We start from the raw sequence: 20471 nt of genomic DNA on the forward strand, positions 1-20471 counted from the left end.
CATGCTTTAGCCTTCGTTTCATGTGTGTTTTCGTGGCCGTCGCCATTGGAACGCACGGATGCAGTCAGAAGGCGGACGTCCCTCGGGATGTTTCGTGTAATGCGAATACGTATCGGTTGTTTACTCGTCGTGCTATTTTCGAGGCGATACGTCAATCCGATATTCGGAAAAGTTTTGCAGCCACGTCGCAGGAAAGTCATAGTCCGTGTTTGCCACGAAAGAAGGGATGCTTTCTACACTGCGATGGCTCCCTTTCTCTTCCTCGCGAAATCGATCTGGATACCCGGCGAATGAGAATCGTGACTCATAAATCCTCGATCTTTTCAGGACGAATATATTCTTTGTTCTTATATTGCTGTTCGATTTTAAGGTTCTTCTTGGAATACGTATTCGAAATATATTTTCCTGCAATGATTAGTGCTTTTTATATGTTTTACGAAGAATTACTGGGATCACTTGAATTAAGACACTTTTCTTGCGGAAATGCTGGATCGTTTCTTCACTATAGTTTTATACTGTTTCTGTTCCTATGAAAATTAAACAATTAAATTTTCAATATAACATATTTGGGATTAAGGTAAAATTTCCTCACGAACAATGCAACTAATAAATTACATTGGTACAGTCCTCGATTTAAAAATTGACGTAAGAATGTTCTATTATTAAAAATCAATTAATCAACACCATCTAGGCATTAAATTCTGTATTGAATCCATAATCTGGACGTAAAATGTTTCACAGTCTGAGGCGAAGAGATCGTTCATGATACATAATCAAGCAGTTCTCCAACGAAGTTAGCTGTTGAATTGTAAGCAACAAGTTCCCGTTGACCCTTGTCAAATTTTCGGGAAAAAAGGGCGGCCAGTGAACAATGAACCAGGCATTAACGTGGCTTTTAACGAATCCCGAGAAATCCGAATCCAGACCACAGGATAGCGACTCGTTAAAGTATCGTCCACGTGTGTAATTCCTTGAGCTTGCAAGCCCGCAGTACGGGAAATCCGCAGTTGATCCCCGTGCATGAATAAACCGTTACCATGTCGTGCTCTTTTGATGAATTGTCTGCAATATATGTGAATCAGGATAGCGAAGAAAAATGAAAGGAGCTAGAAAAATAAAGTGCCTATAGAAAATTACAAAAAAAAAGAAAAAAAATAAGTGGAATAAGTTTTGGAAGAGCAGGAAACTTATTAACAGATTCGTTATTTCGAAGATCAAATTTAGATCTTATTATGAATATAAATTCTACACTTTCATCGATTATTCAATTGTAATGGTAAAATTAAAAAGACTATATGGATATATTTTATTATATTATAATTTTCGATGTAATTTTAAATTATTAATAAAATTAGAAAATGCTATCGCCATGTCAAAGATGGAAGGAAGAGAGTCATAGGGAGAACGTGCGTGGCGCGAGTATCACGGGCTTAGCTTTAGTGTAAACCGCGTGCACACGCTCACAAATATTCTTCCGTCTTTCTCCTTTGCTTGCGTTCTCCGTACCGTTCTTCTTACGGTGATCCATACGATAGCGTTGCGAGCTAGCTTTAATCGTTCCACGTAAATGCCTGACGAGTTTATAATTTCGAAGTTCTACTCGTGCGACGCGACGCGCGGCGGTCTGAATATTCCGTGGAAATTTCGACGCTTCGGATCTACGCTGCTATCACCGACGACAATCCACGGGATAGACGCTTAGAAAACTGTGATCAGAGATTAAACTCGAAAGGTAAATTTAACGGGATTTCTCTGCCCCCTGATCTGCCGATCAACGTGCAAGTGCTTCTATAAGTAAAAATGGAGTGTCTCTGTGGAAATTGGGTCTCCTTCTTTGTATTAAAATTTATTATTTTATTACAAAAAGTAATCCTAAAAGTAATAAATTTGAGTCTAGATTATTGACGTATTTCTTTTTGTTCACAAAATATTGTGACCCATACGGAGCAAGTAGAAAGATTCCTCATTCACTTAGCTTCGCTGTCAACTTGTCTGTTACTGTCCACTGCTTACCGTCTGTGACGGAAACTTTTTAAAGTTACGTTGTCACATGGTATCCTTTCTTCAAGGTTCCTTTGACATCTGACGTGCACGTTCTGTATCTGGTTCGACTTCAATACCGAACGTTCACTTTTTCTAGTATTCCCTTTCTTTTAAAGGCAAAAGTCGTAATCAACGGATTTACAATTTTGTTACCACAAAAAAATGGGAACAGTGTGTATGAAGAATATGTGTGTATATGTAGAATATTCAATGTCTCGTAAAATAATTTACGGTACCAAAACATCAATTAGGGTTAGAAGTCACCAGTTATCAGTATCGATGCTCAACTCTGCTGCCTTCCTGGGTCCCTTACAAATTGCTTAACCAATAAATTGTGTATAAAACACCCATGCTCTAGCACCACGAGATAACGCCGTATCTTTGCGGTTCTTATCGACGGTAATCAGTCGATTTATTATTACGTGAGCAAGGTTTGGATGTGATACGGCCAAAAAGCTTGATCATGGCGCGCGCATGTTCATTCTTCCCGTTCTAAACAACTCTGTCACGTATTGCGTCGGCAACATGCACGACCGTGTATATTTCGGTCGGTCCCAAGAGAAATTTGGATCATTCGAAAAATTATTGGTCACGCTTCCGGTCGTGTGCTCGCTCCGAAAGTTCCTCGGGGATACAATGAATCTTTCCTTACACGTTTATAAATTATACTCGATTTCAAGTAAGTGGAGGTTGTAATATTATCATATTATACATTAGAATTCTCTACTTCTTCATCGCAACTATATATAACGATATTTCTACGATATAGAAGTTTACATAATTAATATTGGCACAAATATAATCATCCTACAGCCCTTTAATCGCCAATGTGTTACTTAGATACTATTAAATTAGAGATATTTGTAGTAATCGAATCATTTTTCACTCTAATCGTTACACAAAATTAATACAAATTTCTTCACACTTTCTCAAATCATCACAGTACATAACTCTTAAACTAGTCTGTAAACATATTCTAAACTTCACGCACACCTCGGATACGTTACATTCCCCAAAACTAATCCCTTTTACAATAATACTGAGCCATGAAATCGAACGATCGTAGCCGTGGAAATTCCTCCGACGAAATTAAACCGTCTCGTCGGTAGTTCTCGAGGAACTGCCGCGGAAAGAGCGATTTCCGAAATCCTCGAGTTAGCGGCCGGTAAAAATAAGCACGGGAAGATTCCGCTCGTGTTCGAGAACAATTTATTTCCACGGCCGGATGACGCATTGCGCTGCTTTATCGCTGTTCGGGAAATACTTGCCGCGCGCGGTGGGGTGAGTGCGTGGGAGCGATACGGCTCGTCGCGGTGGTGCCGTTTCGAATGGGTTGAAATGGACGCGAGGAAAAGAGACCTTCAGGTACGACAAAGGTCTGCTAATGTTCCGATACGTATGTTCTTCGTGTTCTTCGTTTCGCGGCTGGTATGCAGCACGGCAACCGGAGAGAAGGTGCCCGACTCGAGCACCACGGGGTGGTTCGGGGCTGACGGTAGGGGTGGCTCTGATTTACCGAGGCAATCGCTCTTTATTTCTCTCTAGGCGGCCCTCCCGTCCACCCAACTTCGATAGATATCGCCTTGTAATAGCCTTCCGTTACCTGAATATATCCGCTCTGCGAAATTTATTAGACAAACTCGCTGGCAGCTTCGCGAGCTGCCTGTTCTTTGACGCTTAATGTTATTGTACCTTCTATCGCGTTGTTGCTGCACGATGTTATTATTCGAGTTATGGAGTACGTGAGAGTTATTTGGTAATTGAAAAATTGCAGGGACGCTGTCTAGAATACATGAAGTATGTTATAACGATCTTATTATACTTGTACAATTTGAGAAGATAGTTGGCTTATAAGAATAAAGACTATGTATTTTAGAAATGGGAATCAATAATCGTAATAAATAGACTACGTGGTGTCTGGCTAGAAACACGTGATTCTATTGAAGACTAGAAATCTATTAAGTAGCAACGAAACCATATTGATACATGCGATATTTCATAGATGCCGAATATAATAATACTTTTATTTGTTCAATTACATAAATATTGAATTAATATTAAAGCGCAGCATCGATTTGGAATTATCAAATCTCGAGTGAGCAGAAAATCATGTATTATCTCCGATTCATTCAACGAGATGTTGCAACAGATATAATCGAAACGCATTCAACGTTACGTGTATAATTGCACGTAATGCCAATGCATATCGAGCTGCCAAGCCTGGCACCTTCACCACCCTCTAGCTTTTAAGGGTGCTCGCGCACCGGGCACGTAACAATTAGCTCTTATCGATCGATTAATCGCTCGTGCAAAATCGGCTCCCGTGGAATTTCCAATTAAAATCCGCTCGAAATAATTCTGCGCTTTGATTACGTGCAATTTACGTGCAGATGTTTCCCTAACTGATCCATTCAGTTTACACACTGTCATAACTTTAAACAAACACGGCCATACTTTTATTTAAATCTCTATAGGTATTTCACGTATTCCAACCTACAATGTGTCTCTGAATCTTGTGTTGCAACTACGTAAAATATATTGAATTGCTGCAAAATTATATTCTATGGAATTCTTTATAACTTAGAATCTTCGAAAAATGTGTATTAGTGCTTGCGATGTCTACTTTACAATAATTAGTCGAATACTCTTCGTCGTATAATGTTTAGGGGTCATGGAAATGCATAATTTGCATCGAGAAACGTTTAAGATATTGTAATTTCTTGTTTAAAATCATAAAGGAACTGAGTATCTAGCTTCTCTTCACTGTCGTCCGAGGGCAGCACGCGGTTCGGATGCTGAGATGTCCTATTAAAAACACCCCCCGTTTTAGAGTCAGGTTTACTAGCCCTCTTTGCATTTAATTCATTCGACGTAATTCTTTCTCGTTCTTTGTGAAGTTTTAGTTAGATTGGGTAAATACTGATACCATAATCATTTCATTCTTATTTTCTTTAATTCTATTATAATTATTATTTTCTTCCTTTTTGTTTGAAAAATGATCGCGTACGTTCAATTTTTTCTTTTCGATTCGAAGGCTTCCGGAACAGCCACTCACGCCGATGAAAGCCAAATGCGGTCAGCGTTGTCATTGTCCAGCGATCGTTATCCAGACACGCTGTGCCAACTACCACGCTCTATCTAGAATCTCAATTAATGCCACTGCTCTTATCTCGAGATCATCCTCTTGTTATCGTTCAGCCGTCACATTCTTACCGAGATTTCTTCAAATTTATCGTTTCTCCTATCGATCGACGTGTGATAGTTGCTAGTAGAAGTCCAACTGAACGTCATACCATGTTTCATTCTTACATGGCATTATTTCGAATTGTAACGATGGCGTTAATGCATTCAGTAAATTTTAAAAACATTCGTATTAATACTTGAAAATACTGCAACCAAACATCGTTTGAAAAACTTCTTACAGACCGTTATTTATTCTTAATTATAAATAATAAATGTATTATTACAACAATTACTGCAATTTCAAGACTTAAATCGAGCAGTAAAGTGGAGTCGATTTTTTCTTAGATATCTTTACGTTCTAGAAATAGTATCTTTACATTCTTCGATATACGTATTCCTTGAATAATTATGGAATCCTTATTACTCTCCTTGACCAAATTCATTTAAGAGATTAAATATTTCTGATAGTTTAATTAGAAGTCATTTCACCTGCCACTGTTTCCACAAAACTATGGGAACCAACGAATCTTGCATTACACTTGCAGCCGTCGAACGAAGCCCTGCGGATTCCATCCGCTAAACAATAGGGCATCGATAACCTGAAAGCGGAGAGAGCGTCTAACGGGTCGAACACGAGTCCGGTTCACTGAATGGAACTAATAACTGAATAACCGACAAAAATCGCTGCCGGCTATTCGCCTTCATTTTAGCAGTCATTTTCGCGTGCACAATAACCGACAGACCCTGGCCGATTACTCCAACTTCATTCTCCTGTTTTTCCGTTCTCATTGCGGAGTTCGATATGTCGTATTCGTTAGTCCATGAAACTCATCGACGTTGAGTTGGTCAAGACTGCTGTTTATTTATATTTTGAAATTTCATGCAACATAGAAGATAGAAATAACGACGTGGACTGTTTGTTGTGCTGTAACTATGATGTACTGTCAAGGAAAATACAAAATATATGGTTCGTTCAAAGTTGAAAACAAAGTTGGTTTTGGATTTTTGAGTAAGGTTTCGAGAAATTTCGAAGATGCTACAATATATTTGCTTTATATTATAATATCCTAGGATATAGGAATCTTTTTATTTGTAAATCTGTAATTATGTTAGATCCTGTAAAAAATAATATGTCCAGATATTTCCAGATGATATTACCTATAAACTATAAATATATATATGAAGATGAAACTTTATACCGTTCATCGTGGATCTGTTGCTATCGACATGACATAATTTATCGTCCAGAACTAGTTTCAAAATTCATGGCTAGAATCCTCGTACTCGTCTCATTAGGAATCTCAGTATCGAAACTCAGCACAGATTCAACATCTACTTTGTATGCGTATTGTATACGATTATACGGATATCTATATGGATTATAGATTTTATGGTAAAATATATTTGAAATGGACGATCACGCGCAATATTTTAATTTTCTAGGAAAGCTGACGATAACGTATCAAAATGATCGGTGAAATTCGATCCCTGGGATCCGGATCCTTTTGCGATCTCTGACAATTCCGCGTAGGGATCAACCGCGTTGGATCAAGGTACATACAGGTCCGCGTCCCAAAACAGCGTTCGCTGCGGTCGAGTCTATGAGATTGAACTTAAACCTAACCTTGCATACGTTGGTCTGTGTGCGGAAACTTTGGTCGGGAAACTTGCTGGAAACCTTGGAAACTTCGATCCACGGGGGTAGCCGTAATTAAGACGTCTCGAAGAAAATCCCGCGAACTCCGACTCACGGTGATCGTGCGTTTCGCGGTCATGTTTTACCTTAGATCGAAACCTGTTTGTCTGATTAATCGGGGGAACGATCGAGAACAGGCAAATTTTACTATAACGCGACCATAAATCTGACGATGGTCAAGCTGGAGGTGTCGTAACCTCTCGACATAGGTTCGTGGAAAATCCGTGTACGTGTGCGTGCATGCTCGTTCACTATTCGTTTGGCGATCGATTCCTCGACGACGAGCGTTAATCTTCGGTCAAGTGACGAGCAAACACACGAGTTAGCTAATGGGAGATGGCAGATCGGCGTGCGTGCGTGCCTACGTTCTAACGTATTGCCGGGCTTTCCTGGAAATTTATATTCTCGTTGGCAGATAAGGCACACTTGCTATCTGGCCCATGTGGCGTCGACGTCGCGGCTAAACTGGACGAGGGTGGAACGGAACGCCGATCTCCCTGCCACCCCTTCACGAAATGTTTGTTCTATGGTATCGCAGATTCTGCTGAGTCTCGAGAAAGGGAAATGATTTTCTACTAATCTACTCCTGGTATCCTTGGCTTCGCTACCCCTCGGCTCGATTACAAGATCGGTTTGCTAGCTTGACGAGATAATGGATAAAATGTCGGTTCGCTGTTTTTGTCCTTCCAATGAAATTTGTAGAGCGTTAGCAGGTTAGAGAATATGATTGTTTCATGGATGCTTATTTATAATATTAGCGTGTTGTACGAGAAATGTATAAGTTTGGTTTGATTATTCGTTGACATATTCTACTGAATTCGCGTTTAATTTAATATGTATTTAATTTTATGATTGTTATTACATTTTATGAATGCCTCGCGTTATTTTTCATTGTCGAAGAACAGCATTTAATAAAACTTTCTGATACTTTCTCGAGTAAGAATGTTACAAATGCAGTTATCCCGTCTAAAAAACAACAAACTTTTCATCGAAAACATTTTTATCATAAACTTTTTTGCGTTTCCGTTACAAAGACAAATGTTCTACCCATTTTTTAACAATTGCACATCTCTAATCCGTATCTCACGATCAATCCCCAACAGGATCCTTAATGAGTCCAACACGCATTGATCGACTCTGTATGACCACAGAGGATTTCGCGGGTTCCTTTCAGGGTTTATCAATATCGCGAGGGGTTAATTGATCAAGTCCCTTTCGTCGTAGCCATATCTCTGACGAAGGGCTGACGTCACCTAGTCCATAGCACACGGTCCTGGCGATCCTGATTAGCATTAACGATTCATAGACCCGGGACTAACTAGGGTCGTCCTACGACCTCTCGCCATCTTCTCCACTTCCTTCTCGTCTTCCTACATGTCTACCTACCGCAAGTTATCACGCCTGTCGACAAGGAGGTTATCTTTCGCGTTCGATGATCGCTAAATTTACATAATGTTTGTCGAGCGTGAAGTATTCATAAACCACGCTTTAAGTGAATTCGATGATAAAAGACTCGAGATCTAAAAGACTATATGATATTCGAGTTATTATCAAGAATCAGATATGTAAGGATTTGAAATTATCGTGATTTGAGGTTACAAGATTACTGGTTCTCTATACGGTTGGATAATCAATCACCATTGACATTGAAGATTTTGGAAGGAAGCCAGGACACATACCCACTGTAATCAAGGTCTTACGTATTAAGACTAAGAAGTTCTGTTTGTTTCTAAGTAGTTAGTAAGCTAGATACTAGCTAAAAAACAAGTCTGAATTATTCTCTTGTATAAGCCGTATAAATTATGTCATATATCGACAAGACCAAAGTTTCATACTACAATTTACGAATTTACATTCACTCAAACATTCTACAATACCTCCCAGACTACAATCTCCTGCTTCGAACTGTTATAGTCATTTCACTAAACCTTGACGAACTACGCCAACTCGACCCACGTAAACTCGACTCAGAATTAAGGAATCTTCGCAGAATGGACACGGTGACATGTAATTTCGGCAGAGTAAATTCGCAATACGCGTGAAACACGTTAGCGCGTCTTTCAATGGGAGAACGAACGTTCACGCGGCACAGGCTGCGGTTATTACGAAAGGACAGGACTCGGGGTCTTTCGATGTCCTGCAACGTTCGCAGGCCGATCTCTAGGGAGGTCCTTCGAATTTTCCAGTCGACGGAGGGAAGCTTGTCGGCCAAGTTGCATATTACCATTTCTCGATTCGACGTGCGAGGAGAGGATGCCGGCGTCGGTGCGTAGGCACACGCACACAAACCCTCTTTCGCTATTTGTCCTGTACATCGGCGTTAGTCCCTGTGGCATTAGACAAGGGTATCGGGGATGCTCGGGGGTGCTGCTCGTTGTGATTGGTGTGGGTCCGACTGACCATTTGAATACACGGCACTGTAATCACGACTGCGCCACCTCACTCTTTCTCTCTCTCTGTCTCCCCCTCGTACTTCCTCTCTTTCTCTTTCCACCAAACCTCACACTCCTCACACTCCTTCAGGCTTGACACTCTCTTTGCCTATCGCATAGTCATCGCGCCTTCTCACCCCCGTGTCACGCGCCTCACTGTCCGGGGAATACCTCCAGATTGCTACCATCGCCCGACATCCTCTCTATTCGTTTCCATCGTCGCCTCGTCGGACCTTCGCGACGATATCGCGAGGATTCCCACTGTGACTCTTGCTTCAAGCTGGATCCATACAAGCATCCACGATGACCGACACTTTTCTGTGGTTTTTTGCCACCAGATATCGATGCTTCCCTGATGGTCATTGGTGCTTGCCGTTTTATTATTGTCCATGCAGACATATAGATTACCTGTTTTAGAGAGATGGAGATGATGATGGAGAGGTTTTAAAAGTTCATAATTTTACATGTACTTTGTATTATTTCTTTAAATTTTAAAGTCTTTTTACTCTAATCTTCGATTCTAGTAAATTATGAACAGATTGAGCTCGTAAAATCTCAAAACAAAAAAGAAGAATAGTTCAAAACAGAAAAGAAGAAAAGAAAAGAAGAATAACGAATATATTTAATAAGGTGATAAAAATCCTAACTCGAATGTCGAAGAATACCCAACTCTACTGTGGCGAGAACAATCGTACAAGCGGGCGCGGAACATTCTCATCCGTCCCAGAAAGGAAATTATCCAGGAGACGTCTCGTTGGATTTCTCTCGTTACCGCGTCATTCCGGATGTGAAAATGCTCGCGTAACCGGTTCTGAATTTGCATGTTCGTCGCTCGGAGGCAGTGGGATAGGTTGTCGAGGAAGCATGGCTGACTCGTAGCATCCTTGCCACCAGCATCACTATCGCCAAAAACCGTTTCACATCCATTTTAATCGATTCCTCCCATGCGACGAAGGAAGACACTTGTGTCCAACGAAGAGTAAGACACGCGTTCAAAGACCAGAACCCGAAGAATGGATGAGGATAGATGCAGTGTCTAGCGTTACTGTCGCTGTAACACTTACCACTACACCACTAGGAGAAACGAAGTGAAACGCGAAGGGAAATAGCGGGACGTAGAAGGGACGAAAAGGAAAGAAGAGACAGGTAGTTGCGGGAGCTGAATTCGAGCAGGGCGATACGACAGGACGTGGTTGAACGTGTAAACGTTGCACTTCCACATTCGCGAGCACGTCATGTAGACCGGCTACTTTGCCTAAACATTTGCTCGGTGCTTCATCTGCTAGGAGCCTAACCCTTCGCTATTTCATTAAATTAGAAGGAGGCTGGCTGGTTGGTCGGTTCGCTGGCTGACAGTCTGCCTCAGACCTGTACGTTGCTGGTGGTCTTCTCTCGTCTCTATCCTTCTCTTCAGTATCCGCGAAACCGCTGGAAACTTTCGCTTTTACCGTCATTTTATAATTCATGGCGTCGTCCTGTCGCTCGTATGTAATGCGGGTCGCCTTTCGTAACGTGTCGTGCCGTTGAGTAAAGAGGGTTGTATTCTCCTCTCTCCTTCCTTCGGCGTTTTTCCCTCTCTAGCATGAAAGCGTGTTGTGTGTTTCTCTTGCTTGGCGTGCCGCTATTGCTGCCATAGCTGCGCTTTCGTGCGCCGTATGCGCGCTTCGCAACCCGCTCGAGCAAACGGAAAGGTAAATCATGCATTTTATTATCGGCTACGAGGGATCCCCGAGAACTGGTGCTCGTTACAGAACCTAAACCGTTAGTTGCTCTTCTCTCTCTCTCTCTTTCTCCTCCTTTCGCCTCTCACACGCTCTGTGATGTGGGGAATGAGATGCCACCAGGGAAAGTGTAACGCGTTGGGCTGACACATATTTGTCTTGGTGCCGTTCAAACCTGCTGTGCGTATTTTTAGTATCTCCGCTTCCTGTCTTGTCGATAACGCTACCTGCTGGACTCGATGTAACGGCAAACCGAAGAACGGGGTGAATCGTTAGTCCGCTTTGAACGGGTCGGTTGTAGGAATTCTGATTTGTTCGGTGCTGCGTAGAAACTGGAAATCGTTAAGGTATTAGTCGATAATTCTAATACGATATTGAACTTAATATTTTCGATGCATGTTGAGTTTCTTTGGTGCACCAATTTTTAATTTTACTAGTCATTTATCCACGTGTACGATGTACATATAATATTTTCCTCCTGTTGCGTTTACGTAGATATCCTTATTTCAGTTTTTCTATTATTTTATATAGTGAAAGTATTGTAGATTTTATAAATAAGGTTTTAAAAAGTAAGACCCTATGCCACTGGAAGAGTTAAAGGCGTTCAACGTATAAAATAGAAAATATGTCACGAAGTTATATAACTTTAAACCTGAATTTAATTCTTGATGGATAGTTCAACAGATTCAACATAACATTACTAGGAACATATATTGTTGCATGCTTAATGTCGTAACCGGAATAAATCCGAAGTTCTACCCCATTACATCTAAGCATGTTGCCCCTACCCTATCTTTGCATCAGTATAATACTATGCCGCGCTGCCTGCTCCATGCGATCCACGTTCGTCTTCTCTTTCTCTTCTCCGCCATAAAGCGTCCCTTGGCCTCTCCTCTTGATTATTTTCCATAGGCGTAAAGCCTAATTAAAATGCCTCTTTTGCGATCCTAGATCGATCATTGGTCCAGCTTCTGTTTCATTTATACGTCCTCGTATGATTTATCGTCATAGTTTTGTTAACACGATTTCAGAATGTTCAATAAGTACGCAAGTATGGTATCCTGTATACATGATAATTATTATTTTGAAAAGATTTAAGAAAATATTATATGCAGAGTATATTACGTAAAGTAGAACTAAAATAAGTTCTTTTACTTGAAATGAAAGAATAATGAATAAGAATATACCCTTAGGAGTTAGGTATTATTTATTAGATGTTTTGAATTCTGTAGTAAACTCGAAGTTACTGAATATTTTCTATTTTCATAGCAAGCTCGAAGCATTGTATATTCAAAAATCCTGCACCCTTCCAAGAAGTTTAACGCCGATCCTCATTGTCTTAGAGACGGGCGTTACGCCAATGCCGAAGGGTTGAGATCGACCGTTGGCGGGTGTCTCCTCTCTTTATCTCCTTGCACAGATTTTAATATAAATTATAATCTAATGTCGTTTCTTAATACCTTTCCATCCCCCGCCCTACGTCGTTCTTCCTACCCCAAAACGGCAGGGTCATTATTAGGGATTTCTCATTACGCGATCAATCATTCCCAGGGATCGCGGACCTAATTTCTTGCGTCAATTAATATCGTGATGCCGAGCATCGATAGAAGACCGTCGACAGTCCTTTTCTTACCCTTCGATCTCGTCATCCCTTATCCCTATAATATTCCAGAATCGCCTTAACGATATGCGACAGTTATTCTTGTCGGACATTTTCGACATTACTTATTTTAATGTCTGTCTTTCTTGATATGCTAATCTGAATTCCTCGTTGATAGGTTTAATATTTGATAGAATATTTGATGTGCCAATTGAAATGTTCGTGCAACGTGGTGACAACTCTCCCCTGTGTATGTTCATTTTAATAATATTAAAGTAAGGGTTGATAAAAAAAAAACAGAGCTTCAAAGAAAGTATGATTCTTTTTCCAAAAAATTCTTATTATTTACAAAATAGATTCAATCATCACTTGTAATCTTTATGATCATTATATTAAAAACTTAACGTATATCTTTTAAAACAAGATCTTTTCCCATTTTGCTAATTGTATCAATTAACTCATTGATTCATATAAGCCGTTCATTTAAAACGTTTTTTCTTACAATCGAAATATAAACCTCGATCTCAAACCATCACCTTCCAGAAAGCTTTCCTTTCACCACAAAATCGACAGTGATGTTGGTTCTTGAGACAAAGGAAAAATTTCCGAATGGAGATCTGCGAGTTTGATTTCCCGAAGAACTTCTTCGACGCCTGAAGGCGATAGAAAGGATGGCCAGAGATAGAAAACAAATCTATGGATCTATATCTCGGACCAGCAGGGATCATCGTTCTCTCCCCCGCGATAGATATACGGAGGACAGATATATGCTCTTTCTGCGCCTCTATCTCTCTCCGTTTCTTTTGTCTCTGGTGTTTACACTAGTAGCCAACGCTATGAGTTCCCGTATTTACGTACAAATACGTATGGATACCTACACGTGTCGTTTGTGTTTGCCTTCTTATATCTAGCCATATTTCGTCTTGTCTGGTAGCCAACCTCGAGAGTTCACTGTAAATGGTCCTCGAAAATTGGATCAGTCGCTTCCTTATAGAATTTCGAATTCCGGTTCCTTGCCTTTCGTGAATGCTCTTATATTTTTACAAAATGCTACTGGCTTTCGGTTATCCCGTACTGCTGCATTTGTGATAATTATATATTTAATCTCTCGATGTGTTTTAGGAAAGGGAGTAAAAATGTTGTATATTGTAAGAGTGTGATCATCGAAAGGATAATTTTTAAATGTACTTTTCTTAAATTATCTTTGAATTATCAAGATGCAATGATTATATTTTAAAAGTATTCGATCTAAGCAACAAAAATGATATCATTTTTATGAAGTTTGTGGTTTACCAGAAATTATTCAAACGTTTAAAACTATCTATACGTTTAAGCCACGCGGTTGGTTTCAACAACTATGGCGCTCACGTTGGTGTTCTTTCCTCACGGACCGTTGAAATCCCGAAAAGTTGCGAGAAGTATTAACCTAGATCGTTAAGTACGACGGTGAAACTGTACTCGTTTCTTTTAGTTTCCAAACTACGTCGGTGTTTGTTGAAGGAATTCGAATATTTCCTCGCGTGGCTGATTATGGTTCGCTTTTGTTGCTCGTGTTAAATCACAGGGATTTGCTTATAATAATTATACTGTAATCCCAGATTTGTGTAATTTGTATTTCTATAATTTTCAATGATAACAAATACAAAACGAATTACTAAAATATTATACGAAACACGTTCTATTCTTCCTGATATCAAACGCGCTATATACCAGGATAAATATTTCGACGATCGTTGAATGCCTCCAAAAGTTTCATTCCAATTCGAACCAGCAGCAATTTTTTAAAAACCAGCAGGTCTATTAATGCTCGACGGAATTGATTTCTGAGCGTTTTTGAAAAATATATCTTCAGCTTCCCAGTGTTTCTGCGCCCCAATCGCCGAGAAAATATTGTGCATTTCACGGAATTAATTGGTCAGAGGGTTGGAACATAATACAATCGTCCACAGAAAAGGTTCGCGTATTGAATCTGGCTCATTTTTTCTATTTCGGTTTCCAAACTGCGAACGGGTACGATCGTGTTTGACCAGTGAAATTAAATTTTCCGAAGTTGCTCAGGTTATTATTTAGAAAGTGATGCAACAAAAGGATTTAAGGAGCGTGCAACTAGCTATGTCTCTAGGCTTCCATTCGTCATTCCGGGAAGAGTGTACGCGTTTCGCTGTTCCACTCGCTCAAAGTTCGACTCATTGTAGTTCGGCTAAGTTATTCTTCAAACACAATGAGCAACTTAGCGACCTAAGTGATCTCAGAAGTTCGTAACTCGGTCCGCAGTAAATAACGCCCAAGTTAAATTCTTAACTTTGATGATAAGTTGTGGGCTATCCGTGTTGCCGGTTGCTTTCTTCTGGTCCTGCACGCACACACACACACACGCACGCACGTACGCACGCACGCATATTTTTTGTTATAGTATTTAAAGCATTTTCTATACTATGTAAACTAAGAATGAAGACATAGTAAATCGTGAGTCACCAATTATCATAATAACAAGCGCTGCTTTATTCATAGACTTTATCCAGCGAAGTATTTACGAATCAAAATAAAAAAATAAATGGTACATGCCGCACTATGTATTGAGCTATTTTACTGCAGCTATGTTATCCTTTGAAGTTTGTAGATTTCTTATAAAAAAAAATCTTGAAAAGTAAAGTGAGATTTCTAGAATTCTCAATACGTTTTATAAAAATAATAATAGAACAGTAGTTTAAATGAACTATTTTAAATAGAAGGAATTGTTGCAGTAGAATAAAACGTTGCGACATTTCCACCTGACATCGTCGATTCAGAAAGATAACGAAGTGTCTCACGAGAGGGTAGTAATAGACGATATGGTCAGGGGAATGAGGGGTGATCAAACTTTAGACTTTGAACTTTGCCGTTCGAGTGTCCCGGCGGTTGTTTTATTTCACTCTCGGCTATTAACATATTTCTCTTCTGCATTTTTCCTACTTTCGATCAGCGTTTGCATAATTGTACGTCCACAACTGGTGCTTATCTGCGTTTCCCTACGAGAAAGTCAATACACATTGGCAACCTTTTCGAATAGAATTTCAGATGATTATGAGGAGAAATTTTCCTACACGAAACTCTCTGTTAGTACAGTAGAAACTAGAAAAATTTGATTCTAAACAATATTCTTATGCAAAATTCTGATTCTTTTTCTCCAAATTTATTTATCTTCGATCCACCTAAAATCGATCGAACATCGTTTCCATCGTTCTTTCATCGGTATCTCTGATTCTCCAAAAAACTAAACAACTGGTCGACAATACTCATTTCCATTGGTCGGCACATTGCCTCATCGTTTCTACACTTCCATGGAAATCTTTTCCCTGTGGCGTTGTCTACCGGGTAATTTCGCGAGCAGGGACGTTTATTGCTCGTGATAGCTGAGAACGTAGCGACAATAAGAACAAAAAGAAAAGCTTCCAAAAACAAAAAGCGACAAGAGCAACGCCAGAAAAAGAGAGACAGAGAGACAGTGAAAGAGGTAGATGAGGGAACGGGCAGGCGGTAGCGGATGGCAAAAGAAGCAAAAGGAGGAGGAAAAACGCGGTTGGCGAGCAGGAAAGCTCTTTCGAGGCAGCCACGGTCGAGAGAAGAGAGGTTTTTCCTCAGGGCGCGCGCACGTATGACCACGACCACCTACGACGACGACGACGTCGACGGCAACAACGGCAAAAAGTTACAGGAAAGTAAGCCTACCGTGGGAGGCGTGGATCGTGGAGCTTTTCCCCGTGCTACCTCCCGGAAAGTTGCTCGTCGAGCTTTCCAGAGTGGGGAACAGGAAGCACGCGTGCGCGAATCAAACGAGTAGAGAGTGACAAGGTTCAGGGATACCGAGCGGCCGAGATAAAGAGAGGGATGGAAAACCCGTAGAATTTCGTGGCCAGGATGGCCGCGCGGGGAGGAACATCGGGAATCGCTGGGGCAAGACTTCAGCACTCCTCCTCGAAGATCGAGGATGCGAGCACGCTGTTCTAGAGGAACTCGCTCGTTTTTCTAAAGGAACGTACTGATTTTCCTTCAAAAATCTATCGATGAATCCTTTTTTCTTTTCTGTATTTAAAGATTGTCTTATATTGAAAGAGATTGTACGCTTGTACAATGTATGTTTGTAACGTTGAATGCTTTAAAAATGGAATTGCATTTGTTACGACGTATAGGGTAAATTTTATGGTCGATTTGATGGGATTGGGTGGAAAGTTTAGATATAATGGTAATTGATGTTAATTAGTGTGCTCTATCGTTCGACTGTGATAATAGGGAACGTTTCTTCAAGTCATTAACGTTTCACGTGGAAGAGATTCGGCTTTGGAAGTTTCTCGTTCGACTTCTTCTTTTTCCTTCGTAGTTATTAGGAAGTTCGTCCTGTTGGGAAGTAGTGGTATAATCGGTGGTAGAGGATGTCTGACCAGCTGTGGCTGCATTTTCGACTGTTAATACTGTTAAAGAACTTGATTGAATTAAGATTATGCGATGGTTCCAGGTGAAAGTAGTAAGCTTATTAATGATGCTCCTGGATGGATCGTAAATAATAAGATCTCAAATTTATTAATATTTAAGGATGAACGTTATTTCTCCTCTTATATTTTAAAATTAGTAAGAAGAAAGTTATACACAACTTCGAAAAACGCGATGCTTCTTGATAAATGATATTAAAGAAAATATTAATTTATTCTTAATTTTAGATTCGTTCTATGCTTGATCTTTATTAAGAAAACTTACTGCAACGTTTCCAACGATTATGCGAAGGTTAGAGGTAATTAGCAGAAATATGAGGAGCGCGACTGCTTATGGCGTGTAAATACTAATCGTATCTCTTAATGACGAGGCAAAACGAAGGAGGAATTTAAATGTCTTTAATGTTCAGCCTTTCACGCGTTGAATATAGAACATTCTTAAACGTTGTACCAAACTCTCCTGACACGTGTTCGGAATGTCGTGAACTAGTTCTCGATTCGAATTTTCTGTGTAATTGAGTTTTATATTTCGCGAATGATTTTAATAATTTCCTATTAACAACTTGCTCGAAGTTTGTTCAACAAGTGTTGCGAATATTCAAAGGTGTGTTGATACCTCGAAGTATTTTTTTCACAAAGAATGTGATATTTGCTGATATAAAATGCGATATTAATTTATTATATTTTCTTCTTGAACTTTAAGAATAGTTTCTTTCATCTAATTACTTGTTTCCTTCGATTTAGAAGTAAGTTAAATTTAGTCAATTTTAGAACATCTATTATTTCTGAGATAATAGCTTTATGAAGATAGTTCGATTACGATGATAGAATTACCCGTATTTCTAATATTTCAGTGATACCGCAATTACATATAACTAGAATATATATATGAATAATATATATAGAAAACCTGAAATATTAATATACAAAAATATTTTCAAAAAGCAGATAATGACACAGATAAAACACAGATGATGAATTTTAGAGTGAGAAACAAGGATTCATAGAAAATCCTCATTTATTCCAATTAACCATGTTGGCTTACCGTAGAACACCTTACGAGGGCATTTTTGGATCAAAGACCGCCATTCCTTAACTCATATAATTTCCTCTTCGTTTATCTCCGGTAATAGATCTCGTATTTCCGCCTTCCTTGCGATTTTGCATTTCCCCGTGTAAATTTTCCCGTTGATTTTCAATTTTAACCTCCGTCTACGCAATCCTCTCGTGTTCGGCTGCAGTTTCACTGCGAACTTTCGAAGGAAGTTGGAAGAAGTAGAAGTTGCCAACAGTTAGTGAGAAGAAGGACGGAAAAGAAGACGAAGGTGAAACGACCATTTCATTGGTAGATCTTAATCCACTTAATAGATTCTAAATGAAGCAGTTCAGATCTGGCAGGACAGGACTGCTCCTTAAGCGGTGGAATAAAAATTTGTCGTGCAGAATGCATGGACGTGCTTCAGTTGATGTTGCTTCGTAACATTGTGTTTATTCAGAAGACAATGACGAATTTTGAAATTATAAAGATTCACTGGATTTTTATTCTAATTTTAATTTCTTCTTCAATTTCAATATGAAGTTGAAGTCATAAATCCATGGACATCCTTTGGTCGATACTCCTTTTCTAATGAATGTGTGCTATATTAGTAACTCGAACAATTACAAGTTTTATTCTACAATCTATTATAAGCATTATAGTTTCACAAAACTTTTGCTATTTCTGACAATCACCGTGGACAAAAAGAAGTTTCTATCGATCACAGAGCGAATGGCCGAAACAGAATACCATTACGTGTAAATGTAATGCATCGGAGCAAAAGATGAAAGTACATAGAGATAATAATTTGTCTGGTTCGGCTACAAAGCGGCGCATCGTGTAAAATATGAAATTCTAAACAGACGAACCGGGACATTGGCTCGGTGTCCGTCACTGCAACACGTTGCAGCCCCCGAAATAGTCGATGCCCGTTCACGCCAGAGTCTTCTCTAACGGCATATGCAAACTACACAGACCTGGCCGATCCGTCGTTCATCGTCGCCGATAAATATTCAGTTGTGAAGAGAGGCGATCGGAAGGAAGGAGGAAGGAAGGACGGAGGAACGCTTTCGTTGGTTCCGTTCGCTTCCTAGGATCTGTTGAAAAATGAGTTTATCCTGGATCGAGGCGGCTGGACCGGGTCAGGCGGAGCTCTCTCGGCTGCTCGGACAATTTCGAGGGAGCTGTCGTAGATACGTGCTGGTTGCTTGCTTTTGACGGTCTCTCGAGTAGCGCAGAGGGCTTGGTGTATTGGTGCAGCTTGAAGGGTGGAGGCCAAAGGGAGAGACGCATCGGTCTCCGTAGCTAATTTATGACTTCGGAGGTGAATTTTGTGCAGGAAACACATCAAAGTTCAGTAACGGTCAATGCAACCTGTGCACACATACACATACCGATAGCCGTAGACACGTATACGCGCGTGTACACATGTATAAGCAGGAAGAGAAGAAGAGAGAGAGAGAGAGAGGTTTAAAAGGAGAGAACGATGAAGAGAGGCAAGGAGAAAGAGAGGAGGGAGAAAGAGAGAGAAGCTTCACGGACGGTAAAGCAACCACGGGCCGCGCTCTAACTACGTTAAAAGTTTTAATATTAGTTTAGTCGACGGCCACGGTAGATTGAGACGTAATTCCAGGTAATACCACGGTTCTACGAGCTACTTCCAGCTAATACCGAACGAAACGCGTTCTACAAAGGACCCTCCAGCCCCCGCGCTCCTTAATCTGCATTAAACTCGACGTTCGGTAGTCCGCCTACCGTCGAGGAACGAACTGCTGTCCGCGATCATAAGGCATCTTCGGTTTCGCCACGTACGATTCCGCAAGGCTTTTGCTTTCTTTGCCGCCGGGGCTTCCCCAAGAATTCCGAATACTTGTTGGCTCTGGATGCTTCTAGTTGATGAACGCTGGAGATGTTTAGGTCTCTAAATACGGCGGCCCAAGTGAATTCTGTAATGACGAAGAAATAATTTAATATAATTTTTGTGAAATAACTTTGAGACGATGGTACAAGTGTTGAGTAGTATTGGAAGTTGGTGTTTGTAATCAAATTTTGTCAGATTTCGGAAAGGAACCTAACTTGACAATCAGTCATATTCTAGAAAACAATGACGCAAATATGCCATGAAACTAGGATTGAAATCACGCTTGCGAAGATTTCCGCCTTTCAGTTTCCATAGTATTCAGTTTCTTTAGATGTAATAATAATAAGAACAGTCCGGTTTAGCAACCGACGAAGCTCACGGCCGAACCCGGTTCCTGTTTGTCCCTGAGCGGAAACAGTGAAAGCCGTTGGTT

At 40.2% G+C, this 20471-nt stretch overlaps 1 protein-coding gene across 8 annotated transcripts in view; it reads left to right on the plus strand.

The window, feature by feature from the left end:
- LOC126868411 (uncharacterized) overlaps positions 1-20471 on the plus strand; it is a 307848-nt gene that overhangs the window by 88199 nt on the left and 199178 nt on the right. Inside the window, exon 1 of one of the 8 annotated variants that reach the window (XM_050623780.1) lies at positions 11318-11422. The exons of 6 other annotated variants lie outside the window; for them this stretch is intronic. The gene's annotated coding sequence lies outside the window, so the exon portion shown is untranslated. Of the gene's footprint in view, positions 1-11317; positions 11423-20471 lie in introns of those variants that run through there. One more of the 8 variants, XM_050623786.1, reaches the window with a different exon arrangement.

The sequence above is a fragment of the Bombus huntii genome, chromosome 8 (assembly GCF_024542735.1).
Source record: "Bombus huntii isolate Logan2020A chromosome 8, iyBomHunt1.1, whole genome shotgun sequence".
Classification (NCBI taxonomy): domain Eukaryota; kingdom Metazoa; phylum Arthropoda; class Insecta; order Hymenoptera; family Apidae; genus Bombus; species Bombus huntii.